The 21,594-nt window shown below is 34.0% G+C and overlaps 1 long non-coding RNA gene and 1 pseudogene across 1 annotated transcript; one reads left to right on the top strand and one right to left on the bottom strand.

The window, feature by feature from the left end:
* Positions 1 to 11,619: 11,619 nt before the first annotated feature.
* LOC141588383 (ABC transporter I family member 20-like) lies at positions 11,620 to 13,244 on the bottom strand (annotated as a pseudogene).
* Positions 13,245 to 16,241: 2,997 nt separating this feature from the next.
* On the top strand, positions 16,242 to 17,450 carry LOC141658869 (uncharacterized). Its single transcript, XR_012549488.1, has 3 exons — positions 16,242 to 16,370; positions 16,502 to 16,581; positions 17,233 to 17,450. It is a non-coding gene; the product is annotated as an uncharacterized LOC141658869 (long non-coding RNA).
* The last annotated feature ends 4,144 nt before the right edge of the window (positions 17,451 to 21,594 follow it).

The raw sequence follows: 21,594 nt of genomic DNA, 5'->3' as shown, positions 1-21,594 counted from the left end.
TCCAAATAAATAAAAAACCCAAAACCCAAATAAATAAATAAAACCCAAAAAATCCAATTAAATCAAAAAACTCAAAAAATCCAATTAAATCAAAAAACCCAAATAAATCATTCATTCTTCTCTTCCTCATTCACCACCACCCACCACTATCCCACCCGACACCAACTCACCACCCACCACCGCCGCCACCACACCGCCGCCACCGCACCGCCACCACCTTTTTTTTTTTTTCGCCTCGGTTTTTTTTTTTTTTTTTTTTTTTTCGTTTGGTGTTTATTTTCATGTTTTGAGTTGTTTTTTCCATTCATTTTTTGTTGTTGTCTTTTATTTTCTTTTATTTTGTTACTTCTCCTTTTTTATTCATTTTCTCAAATCTCTTCTTGTTATACTTTTTTTTAAGATTTCGGGTTTTAAATCTTGTTATTTGGTTTATTTTAGATTTCGGGTTTGGTTGGGTTGTTGGTTTTTTGGTTTTATTATTGTTATTTGGTTTTTTGTTTTTGTTATTATGAGTTTTTTTGGTTTTTGTTATTATTTTTTTTTTCATATTTATTGTTTGATTTTTTTACTATTTACGACTAAAGTTATACATTTTATGACTAAAGTTATACATTTTATGACCAAAGTTATACAAAAAAAGACTAAAGTTATACAAAAATTGGACTAAAGTTATACAAAAAATTGGACTAAAGTTATACAAAATCAACCGAGTTATACAAAAATGAACCAAAGTTATACCAAAATGGACCAAAGTTATACAAAAATGGACTAAAGTTATACAAATATGGACTAAAGTTATACAAAAAAAGACTGAAGTTATACAAAAATAGACCAAAGTTATACAAAAAAAGACTAAAGTTATACAAAAATTGGACTAAAGTGATACAAAAATGGACTAAAGTTATACAAAAATGAACCAAAGTTATACAAAAATGAACCAAAGTTATACAAAAATGGACTAAAGTTATACAAAAAATTGGACTAAAGTTATACAAGAATGAACCAAAGTTATACAAAAATGAACCAAAGTTATACAAAAATCGACCAGAGTTATACAAAAATGCACCAAAGTTATACAAAAAATGTACTAAAGTTATACAAAAAATTGGACTAAAGTTATACAAAAATTGGACTAAAGTTATACAAAAATGAACCAAAGTTATACAAAAATGAACCAAAGTTATACAAAAATAGACCAGAGTTATACAAAAATGCACCAAAGTTATACAAAAAATGGACTAAAGTTATACAAAAAATTGAACTAAAGTTATACAAAAATTGGACTAAAGTTATACAAAAATGAACCAAAGTTATACAAAAATGAACCAAAGTTATACAAATATGGAGTAAAGTTATACAAATATGGACTAACTTTAGTCCATTTTGGTTCATTTTTGTATAACTTTGGTTCATTTTTGTATAACTTTGGTTCATTTTTGTATAACTTTAGTCCAATTTTTTGTATAACTTTAGTCCATTTTTGTATAACTTTTGTCCATTTTTGTATAACTTTAGTCCATATTTGTATAACTTTAGTCAATTTTTGTATAACTCTAGTCCTTATTTGTATAACTTTAGTCCTTCATATGTATAACTTTAGTCCAAAATCCAACTTTAATCCAACAAACTTATAACTTTTGTCCAAATGTATAACTTTAGTCCAAAATTGTATAACTTTAGTCCAAAAATTGTATAACTTTAGTCCAAAAATAAAAAACCAACAAAACTGAAAAAATAAAAACCAAATATCGCCAATAGTAGATCTAAAATAAAAAAACCCGCCAATCTAACAAAAAAAACCCGTCTGAGAAAAAAACCAAATAACTAAAAAAACCAAATAACAATGAAATCACTGGCAAACACAAGGAAATAAGAAAAAAAAAAACAAAAAAACAAAAACAACTGTCAAATACAAAAACCAAAGTTTCAAATACCAAACGAAAAAAACAAAAACAACTGTCAAATACAAAAAAAAGGAGAAAGGGAGAGCGGGGAGGGAGAAAGGACAAAGGAGAAAGGGAGAAAGGAAGAGCAGGGATGGAGAAAAAAAAAGAAAAAACCGCCGACTAGCAAGCCGACCCCCAAACACCGCCGACCACCATTAACACCCTAAAATTTCAAAGAAAAAAAGAACAAAAACGGAACACAGCCCAGATCTGGGAAGAAAAAAGAAAAAAAATTGAAAGGAGGAGAAGGAGGTATCGGCGGCGAAGGGATGCGCGGTGTTTGTTGTTGGCGTCGTCGTGGTGGTGGGGACGGTTTGGTTGTTCTTGGCGTCGTCGTCACCATTGGTCGGGTGTTGGGGGGGGGGGTGTTGCGGGGTCGTGCGTGGTCGTGTGGCGGCGTGAATGGAGGGAGTCAGCCGGGTTGTGAATGGTGGTATCTGGGGTGGGGGTAGGTGTGGGGTGGTTTCGGGTTAGAGAGGAGGGTGGCAGTCGGGTTGTCGGGTCGTTGTTGGTGTTGTTGCTGGTTGATTTCGGTGGTGTTGTTGGTTGTTGTACCTGGTTGATGTCGGTGGTGTTGTTGTTGGTTGTTGTTGTTGTGGTTGCGGTGGTGGGTCGGGTGTGGTGTCGGGTCGTTGTTGGTGTTGTTGCTGGTTGGTTTTGGGTTTTTTTTTTTTTTTTTTTTTTTTAGTTTCAGTTTGGGTTTTTTTTTTTTTGTTTAGAGAGGGTGGGAGAAAATGAGAGAGAAAGAGTGAATGTGAGAAATGAGAGAGGATGAGTGAATGAGGAAGTGAGTTGGGAGATTAGAATGGTGGTAGAGTTGTACACAATTAGGTAGAGTTATACACAATTAGGGAAGAAGATTAGGGAGGGAGATTTGTAGCCCTCCATTGAGATGTAATCTCATCCCTCCATCCCTTCCATCCTAAGGTCCTTATAAAGACTTAGGGACTTATTAGATGTAGTGGCCTTATAAGAACCCTTCTCTCTCTCTCTATATAGAGAGAGAGAGAGAGAAGGGTTCTTATAAGGTCACTACATCTAATAAGTCCCTAAGTCCTTATAAAGGCCTTTGGATGGAAGGGATGGAGGGATGAGATTACATCTCATTCAAGGGTCACAAATGAACCTCCCTAATTGTGTATAACTCCACCTAATTTTGTACAACTCTTCCACCATTCTAATCTCCCAACTCACTTCCTCATTCACTCATCCTCTCTCATTTCTCACATTCACTCTTTCTCTCTCATTTTCTTCCCACCCTCTCTAAAAAAAAAAAAAACCCAAACTAATACAAAAAAAACCCAAACAAAAAAAAAAACAAAAAAAATTACCAAAAACCCAGCCGACACCACCCTCCCTTCTTCCCGGCCCACCACCACCCGACCTCCCTCCCTTCTTCCCTTCCCACCTCCCTCCCTCCATCAACCAACAACAACAACGCCAACAACCAGCAACAACAACCAGCAACAACAACACCACCACCGACATCAACACCGTCACCCATGCCGCCAGCCACCACCAAAAACCACCACGACCTCCTTCTGCCGCCTCCCTCTTTTTCCTTCTCTCGGATCTGCAAGCCCCCAGCCCACCACCACTGACCGCATCACCACACCGCACCACCACTGCCTCGCACCACCACACCAGATTTCCGCCGCCACCATTGCCACCATTCACGCGTCACTTCCGTCTCAAATCTGATATTTTGTTACCTCCTCAATTTCTTTTTTTTTGTTCAGTTTATTTTTTGTTTTGCTTTGTTTTTTTTGTTTTGTTATTGTTTTGTTTTTGTTATTTTGTTATTTGTTTTTGTTCAATTTCTTTGTTTTGTTATCGTTTTTTCCAGATCTGAGTATTGGTTGTTGGTCGATTTTTTCGAAGTTTTTGTGTGTTGTTTTTGGTTTTGGCCGGATGTTGTTGTTTTTTCGAATTTTTTAATTTTTGTGTTTTTGTTATTTGTTTTTTTAATTCTTTTATTAGCTTGTGTTTGTCTCTTTTTTTTTAGTGTTTTTTCAGATTTACTTTATTTTGTTATTGTTATTTGGTTTTTTTTTTATTTTTGTTGGTTATTGATGGGTTGTTTTTAATTTCTAATTTATTATTTGTATTGTTATTTCATTGTTAATTTTTTTTTATTTGTATTGTTATTTCATTGTTATTTCATTTATGGGTGAATTTTTCTTAATAGATAACATTTTTTATTTTTTTGGTCTAATTTGGTTTTGTTATTGTTACATAATTTTTTTGTTTTTTCATTGTTATTGTTACATAATTTTTTGGTTACTAAAGTTATACATTTTATGACTAAAGTTATACATTTTATGACTAGAGTTATACATTTTATGACTAAAGTTATACACTTAAAACATTAAAGTTATACATTTTATGACTAAAGTTATACACTTTTTACATTAAAGTTACACTATTAACATCTAAAGTTATACATTGTATAAATTGAAGTTATACAACCATTCAAGTTTGTTTTGTTGGTTTTTTTGTTTGGTTTGGTTTTGGTTTTTTTTTGTTATTTGATTTTTTTTTTGTTATTTGTTTTTTTTTTGTTATTGGTTAATTTTTTATTATTGTTATTGAAATTTTTTTATTTTACTTTTTTTGACTTATTGGTTTTTTTAATATCATCTTCTTATGTGTTGTTTCAAATTTGAATTTATAGTTCTAAAGTTATACAATTTTGGACTAAAATTACACAAACTTGGACTGAAGTTATACAAATAAGGACTAAAGTTATACAAATAAGGACTAAAGTTATACAAATTTGGACTAAAGTTATACAAATTTGGACTACAATTATACAAAAAATGATTGAAGTTATACAAATAAGGACAAAAGTTATTCAAATAAGGACTAAAGTTATACAAAAATGGACTAAAGTTATACAAAAAAGGACTGAAGTTATACAAAAATAGACCAAAGTTGTACAAAAAAAGACTAGAGTTATACAAAGATTGGACTAAAGTCATACAACAATGGACTAAAGTTATACAAAAATGAACCAAAGTTATACAAAAATGAACCAAAGTTATACAAAAATGGACTAAAGTTATACAAAAAATTGGACTAAAGTTATACAAAAATGAACCAAAGTTATACAAAAATGAACCAAAGTTATACAAAAATGGACTAAAGTTATACAAAAAATTGGACTAAAGTTATACAAAAATGAACCAAAGTTATACAAAAATGAACCAAAGTTATACAAAAATAGACCAGAGTTATACAAAAATGCACCAAAGTTATAACTTTAGTCCAATTTTTGTATAACTTTAGTCCAATTCTTTTGTATAACTTTGGTTCATTTTTGTATAACTTTGGTTCATTTTTGTATAACTTTGGTTCATTTTTGTATAACTTTAGTCCAATTTTTTGTATAACTTTAGTCCAATTTTTGTATAACTTTAGTCTTTTTTTGTATAACTTTGGTCTATTTTTGTATAACTTTGGTTCATGTTTGTATAACTTTAGTCCATTTTTGTATAACTTTGGTTCATTTTTGTATAACTTTGGTTCATTTTTGTATAACTTTCGTCCTTATTTGTATAACTTTAGCCCATATTTGAATAACTTTAATCCATATTTGTATAACTGTTGTCCATTTCTGTATAACTTTGGTTCATTTTTGTATAACTTTGGTTCATTTTTGTATAACTTTAGTCCTTATTTGTATATTTTTAGTCCTTATTTGTATAACTTTAGTCCATTTTTGTATAACTTTGGTTCATTTTTGTATAACTTTGGTTCATTTTTGTATAACTTTGATTTATTTTTGTATAACTTTAGTCCAATTTTTTGTATAACTTTAGTCCAATCTTTGTATAACTTTAGTCTTTTTTTGTATAACTTTGGTCTATTTTTGTATAACTTTGGTTCATTTTTGTATAACTTTAGTCCATTTTTGTCTTAGATAAAAAAAAAGTATCTCACAAAAAAAAAACGAGATTTAAAACACGAAATCTTAAAAAAAACGTATAACAAGAAGAGATTTAAGAAAATGAATAAAAAATGAGAACTAATAAAATAAAAGACAACTAAAATAAAATAAAAGACAAAAAAAATAATGAATGGAAAAAACAACTCAAAACATACAAACTAACACAAAACGAAAAAAAAAAAAAAAAACGAGTTTAAAAAAAAAAAAAAAAAAAAAAAGTCAGCGGCGGTGGGGCGGCGGGGGTGGGGTGGCGGCGGCGGGGGTGGTGGGTGGTTATTTGGTGTCGGGTGGGGTGGTGGTGAATGAGGAAGAGATGAATGAATGATTTATTTGAGTTTTTTGATTTATTTGGGTTTTTTGGGTTTTTTATTTATTTGGATTTTTGGGTTTTTTTTATTTATTTGGGGTTTTTTTTTAGAGTTTGAGAAAAGAGAGAAATGAAATGTGTAAGATGAAAGAGAAATGGATGAGTGGAAAACAAATATATAGTAAATTAGTGATTAATTAGAGTGGATTAGTGAAGGAGGAGAGAGATGGTGAGATTAGCTTATAAACACACTTTTTTGGGTTGATCTCATCCCTCCATCTCCCTCCATCCAATGGCTCATAATAGAACTTATGGACTCAATATATATTTTGGCCTTAGTTGATCTCTCTCTCTCTCTATATATATATATATATATATAGAGGCCGGATCCGGTGAGGCACCTCATTATGGCGAGGCGGCCGGTCTCACCAAATTCATTCATTAAACTTGGGGCGGACTGAATGTGGACTGATCTTAAACGGGCTAATTCAATGTGGGCTGTCAATTCATCTTTTCCTAATTTGTCAGTTCATCTTTTCTAAACATCTAAACAAATTTTCTTCATCAACGATTAATATGTGATTGTAGCGATTGTTCATAGATTCCAAACCCAAACTCCATAAACTAATCAACGATTCATCAATTGCAGCGATTGTTCATTCCAATTGATGAATTCCGTGAGGGTTGTGAACCGATTAATATCGTGATTCCAATTGCAGCGATTTGCCGATCAACAAGCTACAGCAATAATATCGTGATTTCAGCAATTTCAGAAGACTTTATTCGATTAATTTGAAGGTAATTTCATCAAAATAACATACAACAACGTGATTTCAGCAATTTCAGAAGAAGATTTCGAATAATTTCGAGATAATTTCATAATTTTGATCAAAATTGAGCTCGATTAATTTGTGTTTCAGTTTTAGTTTGTAAAATATTGTGATTGTAGTGGAATCGAAGGCTCGATTTTGTGTAATATGAGGAAAGTGTGGTGGGAATAGGTGATTAATTATCATGTGAGTATTTGGTTGATTACTTGATTGTGCGAATTTTAGTGGGTAATCGAACAAACAACAACAGCTTTACAAACGTCAACTTATTATATAAAATTTGGCGCAAAAATGTAATCTGTTTGATCTGGTCCTTTATATGTAAGCATTGGTTTATCTCTGATTCTCTTAAACGGAAACAGTTTAGCTGAATTTGGTACTTTAAGCTTGTATTATGCAGTTTAGGTGACATGGTTTTAATGCAATTTTGCTGGTGTCTGAGCAAGTGAGCAGCGATTAATCTTTGGTGTAGAGGAAGTAAGGGAGGTGCTCCATGACCATGATGGTGTTATTGGAGTGCGGAATTTACGAATACAATTGTCCCGGCTATGGGGATTGAGGCTTTGAAATACATTAGTTATCCTGCTCAGGTATTGGTTTCGGTCTCTTTTAAGTCTGTTGCCATTTCTGTGTCAGCTTGCTTACAATTTTGCAAAATGATTTAATGGAGAATAAGTTATGCTTTGCGTATAGCTCAACGATGTTTAGTTTTGCCTTTTAAGGAGCCGGGTTCATGGTTGTGTTTATGATGTATGGTCTAGAGGGTCATTAGTGTGATCACAAAGGTCACGAAGGTGCTATGTCTTAGCTGGTATGCTCTCAAATGTTAATTAGGATTGTAGCCTTGCTCATGTTAGCTACGTACTTCGTCAGTGAGGTTGTGTATTATATTTAATCAGTTGCCAAATTATTGGTCTTTCTAAGACACTGGTTTTCTGCGCAGTCCGTCCGTGGTGAGTGGAATCAAATGGGCTTTGTTGTTTCTCCTGCCTTCTTATTGTGTTTAGAGGGTTTAATGTTTTTAATTGATTTATTTCCGATTTCCGGCATAATTTCAGTTGTGCAATCATTTCTTTTTCTCATAATAGGAGAAATATATCATTAAATAACAGAAATTGGTCGTTAGTTTGAATAAGATCTCGTTAATCGACAAGGCTTCGAGATAATATCGAAGAGTCTGCGTCATTCTTTGGAACCCAAAGAACATGATCTTCGATTTCTTTGCAACAATCGCTCTTGGAGAAGGACCGGGTATTTGGTTGGCCTCTTTTATAAGTGCTAATCTTTGAGTCACTTGTATTTGTTATCGATAACTTGCCGCTTTGGACTTCTAGTTACGCTTCTTTAGTATGATGTTTGCTACTTTGTGTTAAATGTCCCCGTTTACTTGCTTGAAAATTGTGGCGTATGAGTTCGAGGATAAGTAGGCTGATATTGCCATAAGCTTAAGATTCCAAATGCATCTTACAGTTAGTTGTTGAACTTCGTAGTCTTTTCCACATCCAAAGATATTTAATCGATACTATCGTTTCAATTCAATCTGCACTTCCACATTGTTTTCATTGTTAGATCACCGTGGTAGAGGATCGGTGCAATTTCTTGATCCCTAATGGATGTTGTTCGATAAGCAAATCGCTTTGCTTGTCCATTTCCAAAACAAAGACTAAAAACACACACAATAATTGAGAGCTGCAGTGCTTACACCGATCATCCCTTTTTAATCTCTGCAAATATATCATTCTGAGTACCTCTTTGTTTCAAGTATACAAAATTGCTTAGTACAAAGTCATTGATCAAGTGAAATTTCTGAAATTAGTGCATTCCTTTCTTCATTCGCTCCCTATCTAACTTGTACCGAATCCTTTATATGCTCCCTATCACTTTTATATTTTTCCCATTTGACTCTGGTGGTCAAACAATGCTGAGTTTGACCGTTTTCACTATATAGTACTTGCAAACCTATTTTGTTCTTTGCCTTATTTTGTGAATCTCAGTCCTTGTGTTGTGAATCCTAGAACTTGTTTTGTGAACTTGTAAGATAATTTTCTAGAACTTGGTCACCATAAGTGTTAGGAATCACCTATTTTGCTCTTTGCCTCATTTTTGTGAATCTCAGTCCTTGTGTTGTGAATCCTAGAGCTTGTTTTGTGAACCTGTAAGATCATTTTCTAAAACTTGGTCACCATAAGTGTTAAGAATCACCTATTTTGCTCTTTGTCTTATTTTGTGAATCTCAGTTCTTGGTTTGTGAATCTCGGACCTTGTTCAGTGAATCGTGGGGCTTGTTTTGTAAAACTTGGTCATCATAAGTGGTTAAAGTCGCCTATTTTGCCCTTTTCCTTATTTGGTGAATCTCAGACCTCGTTTTGTGAATCTCAGACCTTATTCTGTTAATCTCAAACCTTATTATGTGAATGTCAGACCTTATTCTGTTAATCTTAGAGCTTAATTTGTGAACTTAGAAGCTAATATTCTTAAATTTTGTTATAAGTGATAAGAGATAACCTGTTTTGCTCTTCTCCTGATTTTGTGAATCTCGATCCTTATGTTGTGAATCCTATAGCTTGTTTTGTGAACCTGTAAGATAACTTTCTAAAACTTGGTCATTATAGGTGTTAGGAATCACCTATTTTGTTCTTTGCCTTATTTTGTGAATCTCAGTCCTTGTGTTGTGAATCCTAGAGCTTGTTTTGTGAACTTGTAAGATAATTTTCTAGAACTTGGTCACCATAAGTGTTGGGAATCTTAGTCCTTGTGTTGTGAATCACATAGAATGAGGGCATTCTATGTTTGATGTTTTACAGCTTAGTTTCTATTTCAGGAACTTTATAGTAGAATTTTTTGCTGTTACTTTTTAGCTTTTTTCCTTATTTGGTGAATCTCAGACCTTATTTTGTGAATCCCAGACCTTGTTCAGTGAATCTGAGAGCTTGTTTTGTGAAACTTGGTCATCATAAGTGGTTAAAATCACATTTTTTTGCCTTTTTCCTTATTTGGTGAATCTCAGACCTTATTTTGTGAATCTCATGCTTTATTCAGTGAATCTTAGGGCTTGTTTTGTGAAACTTGATCATCATAAGTGGTTAAAATCACCTATTTTGCTCTTTTCTTTATTCGGTGAATCTCAGATTTTGTTTTGTGAATCTCAGACCTTGTTCAGTGAATCTTAGAGCTTGTTTTGTGAAACTTGGTCATAAAATCACCTTTTATGCTCTTTTCCTTATTTGGTGAATCTCAGACCTTATTTTTTGAATCTCATACCTTATTTAGTGAATCTTAGGACTTGTTTTGTGAAACTTGATCATCATAAGTGGTTAAAATCACCTTTTTTGCTCTTTTCCTTATTTGGTGAATCTCAAACCTTATTTTGTGAATCTCATACCTTATTCAGTGAATCTTAGGGCTTGTTTTGTGAAACTTGATCATCATAAGTGGTTAAAATCACCTTTTTTGCTTTTTTCCTTATTTGGTGAATCTCATACCTTATTTTGTGAATCTCATACCTTATTCAGATTTTAAATGCATATAATGTGCCTTATACGGTCATCGACGGAACTAGTTTGTCTTCAGATCAATAGAATTGGTTTTTCGCGCTTTATAGTCCGTAACTATAACGATGTTATCATAATAGGATATTGTGTTATAATACCTGGCTTTTGTGTCACAGAATATTATTTGGCTCTATGGAATAACGTAACAAGTTAATAGAATAACACGGTTACTCTATGTGATAACATGACAAGTTACTGGAATAACACTACACGCTCTTTGAAATAACATGAGAAACATATGACTCGAATACTCGGGTGAAGTGGTGACTTATAAACTTATATTGTGGCCATTACATCAACTGTAGTGTGTTGGTGGAATATTCAGTTTCTACTAAACTAGCTCATTAGCTCAATTGGTAGAGCATTTGTGCAATTGCACAAAGGATGTAGGTTCAATTCCTACATGAGCTTCTATTATCAATATATGTAACATAAGTGTTACTTTATCAAATAAACAGTGTTATTATATATACGAAACAATGTTACATTATCAAATAACTAGTGTTATTCTTAGCTAGCATCACTTTGTTCGATAATTATTGTTACCACATAGAACAACTAATGTTACTACAAAGTGTAACTAGTGCTTTATATATGTTCGTCTATGTGGGGCTCGAACCCACACCATGTGCAATAACACATTGCTCTACCTATTGAGCTAATAGACGACAATGGCCAAATCCGATATGAAAGTAGACAAATAACAACTTATACTCGTAGATAAGAATTTTTCAACCCAAACTAGCACTAACAAGGCTCAGTGAGTCAGTGCATGTGTAGCCCTTTTCAGGTATAGTAGAAAACCTCTACTGCATTCGGGTTAGTCCAATGTTAAATTACATATGTAAATGCCTTAAAACTGTAAGGAACATATTTGACTGCTAATTCCAGCAAAATCTCAGGTATGTAACTTGCCATTAGCCACATACACCTAAAAGAAACAGACTCGGCTTCAGTTAATGGAAGAAGAAGAACCAGCTGAACATAACATGTTAATGAGATAATAAACAGCAAAAGGTAAACTTAAACTCACAATATGTGTCGGCCAGCTCTCAAGTCCGTCAAATATATGTGTTGCGTAGATGATTGTAGCATGTCTTTCTTCACATTCCTTCTTGAGAAAACTAAGAAGGTCGGCCCTTGCCAATACGTCAAGATCAACAGTGATTTCGTCAAGTAGAAGAACCTAGAACACAGCAAAAAAGGGTTTAACAACAAATAATACGGAGTATAATCAAACAGACCCCCTGATCAAAGAAGCTGAGACTGAAAGAAAACAGAAATACCTTGAATGGCTTCAGAAGACCCATACATATTTGCACTCTTCTCCTCTGACCGTCAGATACTTTGTGCATTCTCCAAGACAGATCGATGTCCAGTACCTATTTGAAGACGATAGTTTGTTTCATTTTCCTTTACATACAACCTTTTTTTTTATAATACTTCTAAAAAATACAGCTTGTGCCTTTGAGGTAGATAATTTAGAAACTTGAAACAACAGACGCGCTTCCAAAAAAATATGTTCTTAATTTTTAGTTCATCATCTGATCACCGAAATTCATTTCCACCCTTTAAACCAAGTGCTACCACAAGCTTAAATATAAATGACCAGCTTATGCATTTTCTAGACGCGGATATGCTTGTCCCACTTGATCTATTCTCGATGCCCTACATCAAAACATCATAAAATGGGATAAAACCCCTCACTTCCCATGTCCTCACCCTCTATCAGTAAAATTATACATGATACGCGCTGATTGCAGCCAATTCTTATGTTTTGGGTTCAAATCCCACCACATCAAAACTTCCCTTTATGGCTCCTTTTACACCAAAAAAAAAAAAAAAAAAAAAAAAAACTGCAGGGGTTGCGAAAGTGTGGATAGTTGACACTGAACAGTAAGAGGATTTTGTCCAAGCTAGCTTTGTTGAGGAGATTAGCTGCAAATATTTAACATATTTTATTGATGATTTGAGCATACATGTAGTCTTTACAGGACCAAAACTGTAAGGAACATATTTGATTTGCTAATTCCAAAGAAAATCTCGGCATGATTACGCTAGTAAGAACAAATTGGTATGCATCGGTAGTAGAAAATCTTCTTTGTAACATACATACCTTGATTAGTTCCGCTCTTCCTCGCGGGATCTACACCTTCTACTCCAAATATCATTTTCTCAAGAAAATATTCATCTGAGTATAGAAACTTCAAATCCAAAAAAAGCAACATCTCGCTTCCACTGCACCAATAGACATCACTAACACACATAAACCATATAGTTCGAATCACGGATGTGTGTTCTCTTGATTCGATCTAAGAACAATAACTCATATAACATTTCTGATTAAACAGTCATCTAAAACATAGAATATATGTTCTCTTGATTCAGATCTTGCGATTCGATTATGCTCAGAAACCGATCAAAACATGCATAAGAACAACGATAAATTAACGAATTAAATAAGTCGATTGAAAATTAGGGTGAAAAATAAGGAATGATAACGGAGGTCGAAAATCTACGCAAATTGAAATTTAAAATGAGGTGATCGAAATTACCTAACTTATGGATGATAACGGAGGTCGAAAGCTCGGTGTTAATGGCGGAACTAAGCTTAGTAGTAATGGCGTCGAAATCTGAGTGAATGGCGATGAAGGAGCTCATTGTCTTAGACGGCTTGAAGAGAGAGAGTGAAGGGAGTAAATGTGACGGAATAAATATATGAAGTGAGGGAAATTTGGAGTTTGTTAGGGGTTATATTAGGGGACACGTGTCAACATCTGATGCACTTGTAGTTGTTTAATCCAATGGTTTAGAAGGTGTCCAAATTACCTCACCCTAAGAAGGGTGCCTCACATGATTCAATCTATATATATATATATATATATATATATATATATATATATATAGATTTAGGATCCGGTGAGAACGATCATTCGATGAGAACGGTGAGAACACTCTCTCACCTAATAAACAACTCACTGTCACACGTGTGATTGCATAAAAAAAAATCCAAAACCAACTTTACCTTTACTCCCTTACCCTTATCCTTTTATGTCTTCTCCTGCTTCATCAAATCCCTATCACCGATCATCACCTGCTAGCCCCAACTACCACCTGCCGCCGTCGGCGACGATCAATAACAACGCCGGCTAACACCGTAAACTTCTATAATACCGACCCAATTCCACGAATTCCATTCAACATTTCGAACTCACAACTTTCCTCGCCCTCATCCCTGATTAAAGAGCAATACTAAACCACCGGTCGACAACGACACGACTTTTTGTTTCGATGTTGGCGAGTTATTGACAAAACCACTTGTCGACGCGACTTCTGATGGTGTCGCTGGTGTCACGGGTTCCTCGCGCTGGTAATGGTGGTTGATGAGATTATGTGATGTTAGGCTGACGACATCGGACGGGGAATCTTTGGTCGAATTGGTAAATGACAGACAGTAAGTCGCAGGTGACGACTACCTCACTTCCTCCCCTTCGTTGGTTTCCTGTCAATTTCAATGTATCTACACTAGTTTTTAATGTATCTAACCACTAATTAAATGTATCTTAACATAGATACACAAAATTAATTAGTAGGTACATTAAAATTGGTTTGAGATACACTAATTTAGAAACCAGGTACATTAATTTCGTGTTGCTCAATTTGAATTTGTGGCTCAAATTGATGATGGTTGGAAGGATAAAGCTAATGTGATGATGAAGAAGAAATGTTTGTCCAGTGGTGTGTGCTTACCGGTGAAACGTTGCTTACCGGAGCTCCTGCGGCAGCCATGTTGAGTTATGTGATGCTTAATAGAGGTTGGAGGTGTGGTATACTGGTATTATCTTAACAAAGGATTTATATATTAAATTAAACCCCATCAATTTTTGCATCGGGGATGCTTGGCGGTGTTTGCCGACGTTGCTGGTTATCGTCGCGGCTGGTAGCTGGTCGGAATGTCTCCGCGGTGGTGATTGTCGGCGGTTGTTGATGGTGGTTGTGGATGGATATAAAGGAGATTTGGGTTTGGGGGTAGTGTGTCGTTAGTGTCAGACTGTCAATGTTGATTTTTTTTTGGTTGAAAATGTAGTGTCAATGTCACTGTGTAGTTCGTTCTCACCGTTTGCACCGAGTGGTCGTTTGAACCGGATCTTAACTATATATATATATATATATATATATATATATATATATATATATATATATAGGAATGGGATAATGTAAGTATGAGTCATATAATTGAGGATTGAGGATTAATTCAGACCGTCAGATCTAAGAGATCCAATGGCTTGAGGCTGACGCGCGTCATTAAGGGCAATATAGTCTTTTAGTCTAATTATATAACCCACCCACACAAGCTTTCTCCTTCATTTATTTATGATTCATTTCTCTCTCTAACTTATCTCAAACAAAAACTCTCTGCTTTCTCTCAAACAATCGCGCGTGACACCATCGTTGTTCGTCTTCGTTATATCTTTTAAATCTTATTCCATTTTCCATCAACAAAATTTATTATTGTCTTTTAATCGCAATTTCAGGTTTGTTTCAATTTACTTTTTTTTCGTTTAGATTGATAATCTTTTGTCGTAACTATTTTTGATGTAATTTTGTTGTTCATTCTCAATTTTATAGCAACTCATCGTGATTTTCATGCTTTACCTGATGTCTACCTTAAATCTAGGTTTAATTTGGTTCTCATGTTATTTATTGGGGGCCTCGCTCATAAATCTAGGTTTAATTCGAATCGGTTACTAATTTGTTATAACTTTAGTATCTTTTGCCTGTTTTATGTTCAATTGCACCTATTTCAATGATTATTTCTGTTTCTATTCATAGTTTTGATTAGAATGTTTCATATTGTCATGTGTGTTATTTGATTGAAGTTGTTCTTCAATCCTTGTTTGAATGCTTTTCTCAGCATCAATCTGAAATTAGATTGTGGTGTTTGTCGGAGGTCCGGTGCTAGAACGGTTGGTGTGAAAATAAGTATGAGAAAAATAAGTTAGTAATAGCGGGCGAAAGTGTTTCAGTGGTGTGATATTGTACAGTATAACCCGTGATATTGTTTAGTATAACTCGTGATATTGTATCACGGACTCACAGACTCAAAAAGATAGGGTGGACTCACATGATCCTAATTCTATATATATCGCATTTCATATGTACAAATTTAATTCGTATCTCCTATGATATTGATAAGTCAAATAATTTTTGATGGAAGGATCTTTTAAGTATCACTATCTAAAATGCGATCTGTTTTTCTATTTAGTGACCCTGCAAGAACCAATTGCAACTGGAAGGTCGAGGCGTCTAGTAGGACTGATTGGCTTGCCATCATTGTAATTTCTCAGCACCCTTTTCACCTTCACTGGTACTAAATAATCCACTAATGAAAAATGAGGAATGCTAAATACGAAAAATCGATTGTTAAGTAGATCAATGTGCATTGTGCTACTCCTTTGTTTTTTGTTGATTAATTAATTTTTATCCTATTATACAGAGCTTCATTGTCGCACTACTGACGATCGTGTTCGCAACCTTTTCAACTGGCGTTGATTCCCAGTGTTTCCAGGTCAGTTTTTCATTTCATAAATCTACTTCTTAAAATACTGCAAGTGTAGAAGCTAAGCGTAAATGTAAACATGAACATGTTTAGTTCTGGAAAAAGGAAACACAGGCAGATGAGGATGTACCACATGGTTATGGTTTCTTCCATTTTGTTTTCGCTACCGGATCTATGTACTTTGCAATGCTGCTCATTGGTTGGAATACTCATCTTTCAATGAAGAAGTAAGTACTATTTAGCCCTTTTAGTTGAAATTATTAGACTAGTAGCCTAATAATGATTTGAGTAGTCTAACTATGTCGTATCTCATTCTTTTTCATAGTTCGCTTATTGGATTAGTTTTTAAACCTTGCAGGCCGTCTTCTCAAATCAATGAAATCAGTAGCGATGAGACTCTAACAGTTGATGACTTCTCTTCATGCTTATAACTGAAAGGTCAATTCTATTTTCTTCTTCTCCGCTGCTTGTCATTTTTCCAGTGTCCTTAGTTAAACTTTGTCGTGATAATAAGATTTAATTACCTGATTCTGCAAGGCTTCATGATGTTGGGGTTAGGACACTTGTAGTCTAAGTCTAAATGGCATGCTTGTATAAAATTCAAAATATATAGGATTTTGCAGGAAATGTAAACATCAAATGTGCTTCTAGAGAATAAACTTGTAGTATGCACCCATTACATGACATGTCAAGTTTCAGTCTAAATGGCATGCTTCAGTCTAAATGGCATGACAAGTTTCAGTCTAAATGACAAGTTTCACATGATTCATTTCAAAGCAGGGGATAATTGTAGAATTTATTCGTAATTGAATTTGAAAGCTCAATAAACTTAATTAATTAAAATGTTGCTTGATAAAGCTCTATCTCAGTACAATGTCAAGAGATTAACTACTCCTTTTACTCGTGGTTATCTGAATGAATCAATTTCAGATCTTTACTTTTTGGAGTATTACTCAAATATTGTGCTAAGTTCAAGATCTTTCCTCCACAAGTGTGAAAATGGAAATCCGTCATTAATGTTGTTGGTATGTATTTTCTTTTAATGTCACGTATGTTGTTGTGGTTATTTATTATGCATTTGATGTACAGAGGACCTAATTGGGAGAAGATGCTGAAGATCATGGACAACAGATCGAAACCACTACGATACAAGACCGTTGAAAATCATAAGAATAGAGGTAGAGGTAGAGGAAACAATTAGAATGACAACTAGATATGTTGGACACAAAATTGTAATTGGAAGTACATGGATGTAATGATGATAAAATTTATTTCATTTGTTACCAAATCCTTAATTATTTCCGGTGTAGGTGAATATTGTATTTCAAGATTACAAAAGTAGTTATGGCTAAGTAATTTCTTTTGGCTTTGATATAATTCTTAGTAAAGTGTGATATTGTTTCAGATATCATTTGATATTTTACTTTAATGGTTGTGATATTGTTTCTCATATAACAAAAGTGGATAGGGATTTAAAAATTCTTTTTACTTCAATATTGTTTTGTACATAGTGTGACAATGTTTTACATACAGTGTGATATTGTTTCTAATGACTTGTGATATTGTATTTACCTGGTTGTGATATTGTTTCACAATAGCACAAAATTGGAGATTCCTTTTAAAATACTTTTAACCGTGATATTGTTTTGTATACAGAGTGATATTTTTTATAAGTACATGTGATATTGTATAACAATATCACACAAGGGGTATTGTCTACAATTAAGCGTGATGTGATGATATTGTTTCAGAAGAATGGTGATATTGTTTCAAATGAAGTTTGATATTGTTTTCAATAACGTGTGATATTGTAAAATACAAAAGGCAAATCTTGGTAACACTATATTATTTATTTTGAGGTTTTATGATATTGCTAACCAAAAATGGAGAAAGAATACAAAATTGTTGCCATTTGGAATTACATCTAACTATCTAAGCATAAAAGAATTTGTATATATGAGTACAATGAGTAAAAAAGACGATTTTGGTAAGTTGATGATGTAATATAGACTTTCTCAGCATACACACAATCTCTTAATCAACATCCACAAGTGAAGAAACCTGCCAAAAAAAAAACAAAGAACAAAAACATAATGTCATTATTGCAAAACTGTGATATTGTTTCTAAGGACTTGTGGTATTTTATTTCAATGGTTCTGATATTGTTTCACAGTATCACAACATTAAAGAGTCATTTAGAGCACTTGTGCAATAGTGATATTGTTTTTGTATAAGGTGTGATATTGTTTCTAATAACGTGTGATATTGTTTCTCGGTATCACAAAAGTAAAATATAAGTAACAAATCTGCCCGAGATTTCCTGATATTGATAAGCAAAAAAAAAAATACAAAAATGAGACAACTTAAGATCGTCGCCCAACTCCGGCCTGCTACTACTTTCAAATTTCATACAAAAAAAAAAGAATAAAAAAATGCCACTGTAATAAATGTAATACAAAATTAACCCCATATCTAAGAAGAAAACGGGTCAAATTCTATCTCACTTGGCAAGATAGGACAATTATTTTGCTATTCGGCCAATAATGCTACCAATCATCTCAGGTTTGATTTAAACTTGGTTGAAGGTTTTACCATTGTAGACACCAATAATGCTACCAATCATCTCAGGAACAATGACCATGTTGGGGAGGTGATTCCTAACCGGCTCAGGCTTCTCACCTTGTGGAGCATCACATTTCTGTCTCAACAAAATACAGAAAGTTGAAGGTCACTTAATTAATCAACCATACAAACAAGCCTTCAGAATGCAAAAATCTATGGTATGATAATTGTATGGGGAAGATAGATCGTCATGGGAAGTAGTTGGCAAACAGACTAAGAAGGCAATGGAAAAGAATATTACACAAATGCATAGCATCATAATATATCAGTATTTCAAACCACGAAAAAGAAAAATGACGTCCGTGATTAAAGAATCAACCATCAAAACAATGATATATTAGTCAAGATTCTCTATTAACTATCCAGAGGAATAAAATTATACTACACAAGCCTAATTAAAAAAGTCAAGGAGACTGAACAGTAGTAGACTGTGCATGCGAAAAACTCACTGAAAAAAAAAATCAGGTAATAAACATACATCGTTCAAAACAAGACACAAAATAGATCGATGGATGAAGGAGAACCAAATGTTCATCGATCTGAAAAGCAGATGGACACAATGTTGTAACAAACTCGATCAACCAGACAACTTAGAACTAGATGGTTAAAAATATAAGCCCTGGTAGTGAATAATGTACAACAATGCACATAAACAAACATAACAGAAACTTCATTCAACTAGAAATCAATCAATCTGATTAATTTGAATAATACAGACCAGATTTCAACCAGTGATCTCATATAACAATTATTAAACAAAAACTCCACACAAGACAAAAAGCTCGTTCATAGGCCTAACAAACTACTTTGTCAGTTGAAACACATGACTAGCTATGAAGCGAGCTATTAGATCTAATTATATTAACAACAATAACTGCAATTGATGATAGTAATTGGTTCAATTATACGAAAATAAATGAAAATTAATAAATTTTAGCAATAATTTGTATACCTAATTTGAGCAAAAACGAATCAAAATCTGAAAATAATTGCACAATTTCACACAATTATACCTAGTTTCTGATTATATCTCAGATTCAAAAGAGTTATACAACATTTATTGAATAATTACTCGATTTTAACAATTATTTTACTAAAATATACCTAAATTCAAAAATTCGAGAGCAATAAGACAAAAATTCTACCTGAATTCTGTTCAAAACGCAATTATATTGAAGCATGATCGGTATTGCTTCGTAATTTAGAGTGATTCGCCAAACTAATCCCTTGTTTCCTTTGTTTTTGATTCAGTTTTAGAGAGAGAAAGTGTAGATTAAAAATAAGATGTTATGCGTTATGATTTTGATCGAAGTCTGAGTTTCTTTTTTCTTTTCTTTGTTTTTTTGTTTTTACCTTTATCAGCGAATGATATTGTTTAGAAGAATGAGTGATATTTCATTCGTTACTCAATCCTCAGATATTTAGTAGTTCTCACCGGATCCCGACTCTATATATATATATATATATATATATATATATATATATATAGATTTAGGATCCGGTGAGAACGAACATTCGGTGAGAACGACCCTAATAACCTTTCAAGTTTCACGCGTCCTACATTTTCCCAATACACAACCAAACTTCATTCTCCAAATTCATTTCTCACCTCAAAGCTTAACAACTCCTCAAATTCCACTATCACTGCCGTCGTCACCTGCCATCTAAGTTGTCGTCGGCGACGATCACCAGCATCTCCGGCGAACCCGCCGTGAACTGCTCTGATTTCAGCATCTCCACTGATCTCGACCCATTTATTTAACCCACCCAAATTTCAACAAACCCCAACCTCTTCTACCACCATCAACAACCCTGATGCCTCCCTAACGGTCATCGACCGATCTCTGACCACCGGCAAGGATCAGACACGTCGTTGAAGACATCTAATCTATACTATTTTTTTACGTATCTACACTACTCTTTGATGTATCTAACCACTATATTAATGTATCTTAATATAGATACACACAATTAGTTATTAGGTACATCAAAATCAGTTTGAGATACATCAATCTATAAACCAGATTCTTTAATTTCGATTAGCTCCGATGATGATGGATTTGATGATAGTTGGGCGGAGGAAGCAAATGTGATGACGGGAAGAAGATCTCGCTGGTTTTTGAGGTAGGCATCTCGCCTGAGATTGGATATTTGATCGGAGTTATGCCATTGATGATGGTTGCAATGTGAAAGCATAGGCGACGACATCGGAGTGACAATGAGAACGGCATCAGACGACGGCTATCTTCAATTCACAGCAGCGGAGAGAAAAAGGTGATTAAAGTGAGAGAGAGACAAGGTCACAAGGACATGGGTATTCGCCGGCGTCGTCTGGTTTGTGGTGGCAGCGACGGCGGTTGGTGTTGGTTTCCGGCGTTAGGTGGTGGTGCGTGGTGGATGGGAATGAATAAGATGGACTTTGGGCGAATATTAAGGATGAGAATATTGGCGTTTTACTAATAGAACGACGAGATGATATCGGGATGTTTGTCAGTGCTTTGAGGGCGTTAATGGTGATCGGTGATGTCATTGGCAGATGATGGGGAAGATGATATTGGATGTCGGGGTTTTAAGAAAATTGGATAGTTAGATAATTAACGGGATAGCAGGGGGTTATTTAATGGGTTAATCAGTTTCTTCTCACTTTTTGCACCGAATGGTTGTTTGCACCGGATCTTGACTCTCTCTCTCTCTCTCTCTCTCTATATATATATATATATATATATATATATATATATATATATATATATATATATATATAGGAATGGGATCATGTGAGTATGACTCATATATTTGAGGATTGAGGATTAATACTAGCTGTCAGATCTA

Source organism: Silene latifolia, chromosome 6 (genome assembly GCF_048544455.1).
Source record: "Silene latifolia isolate original U9 population chromosome 6, ASM4854445v1, whole genome shotgun sequence".
NCBI classification, from domain to species: Eukaryota; Viridiplantae; Streptophyta; class Magnoliopsida; order Caryophyllales; family Caryophyllaceae; genus Silene; species Silene latifolia.
This window is presented reverse-complemented; position numbering and strand designations above follow the sequence as displayed.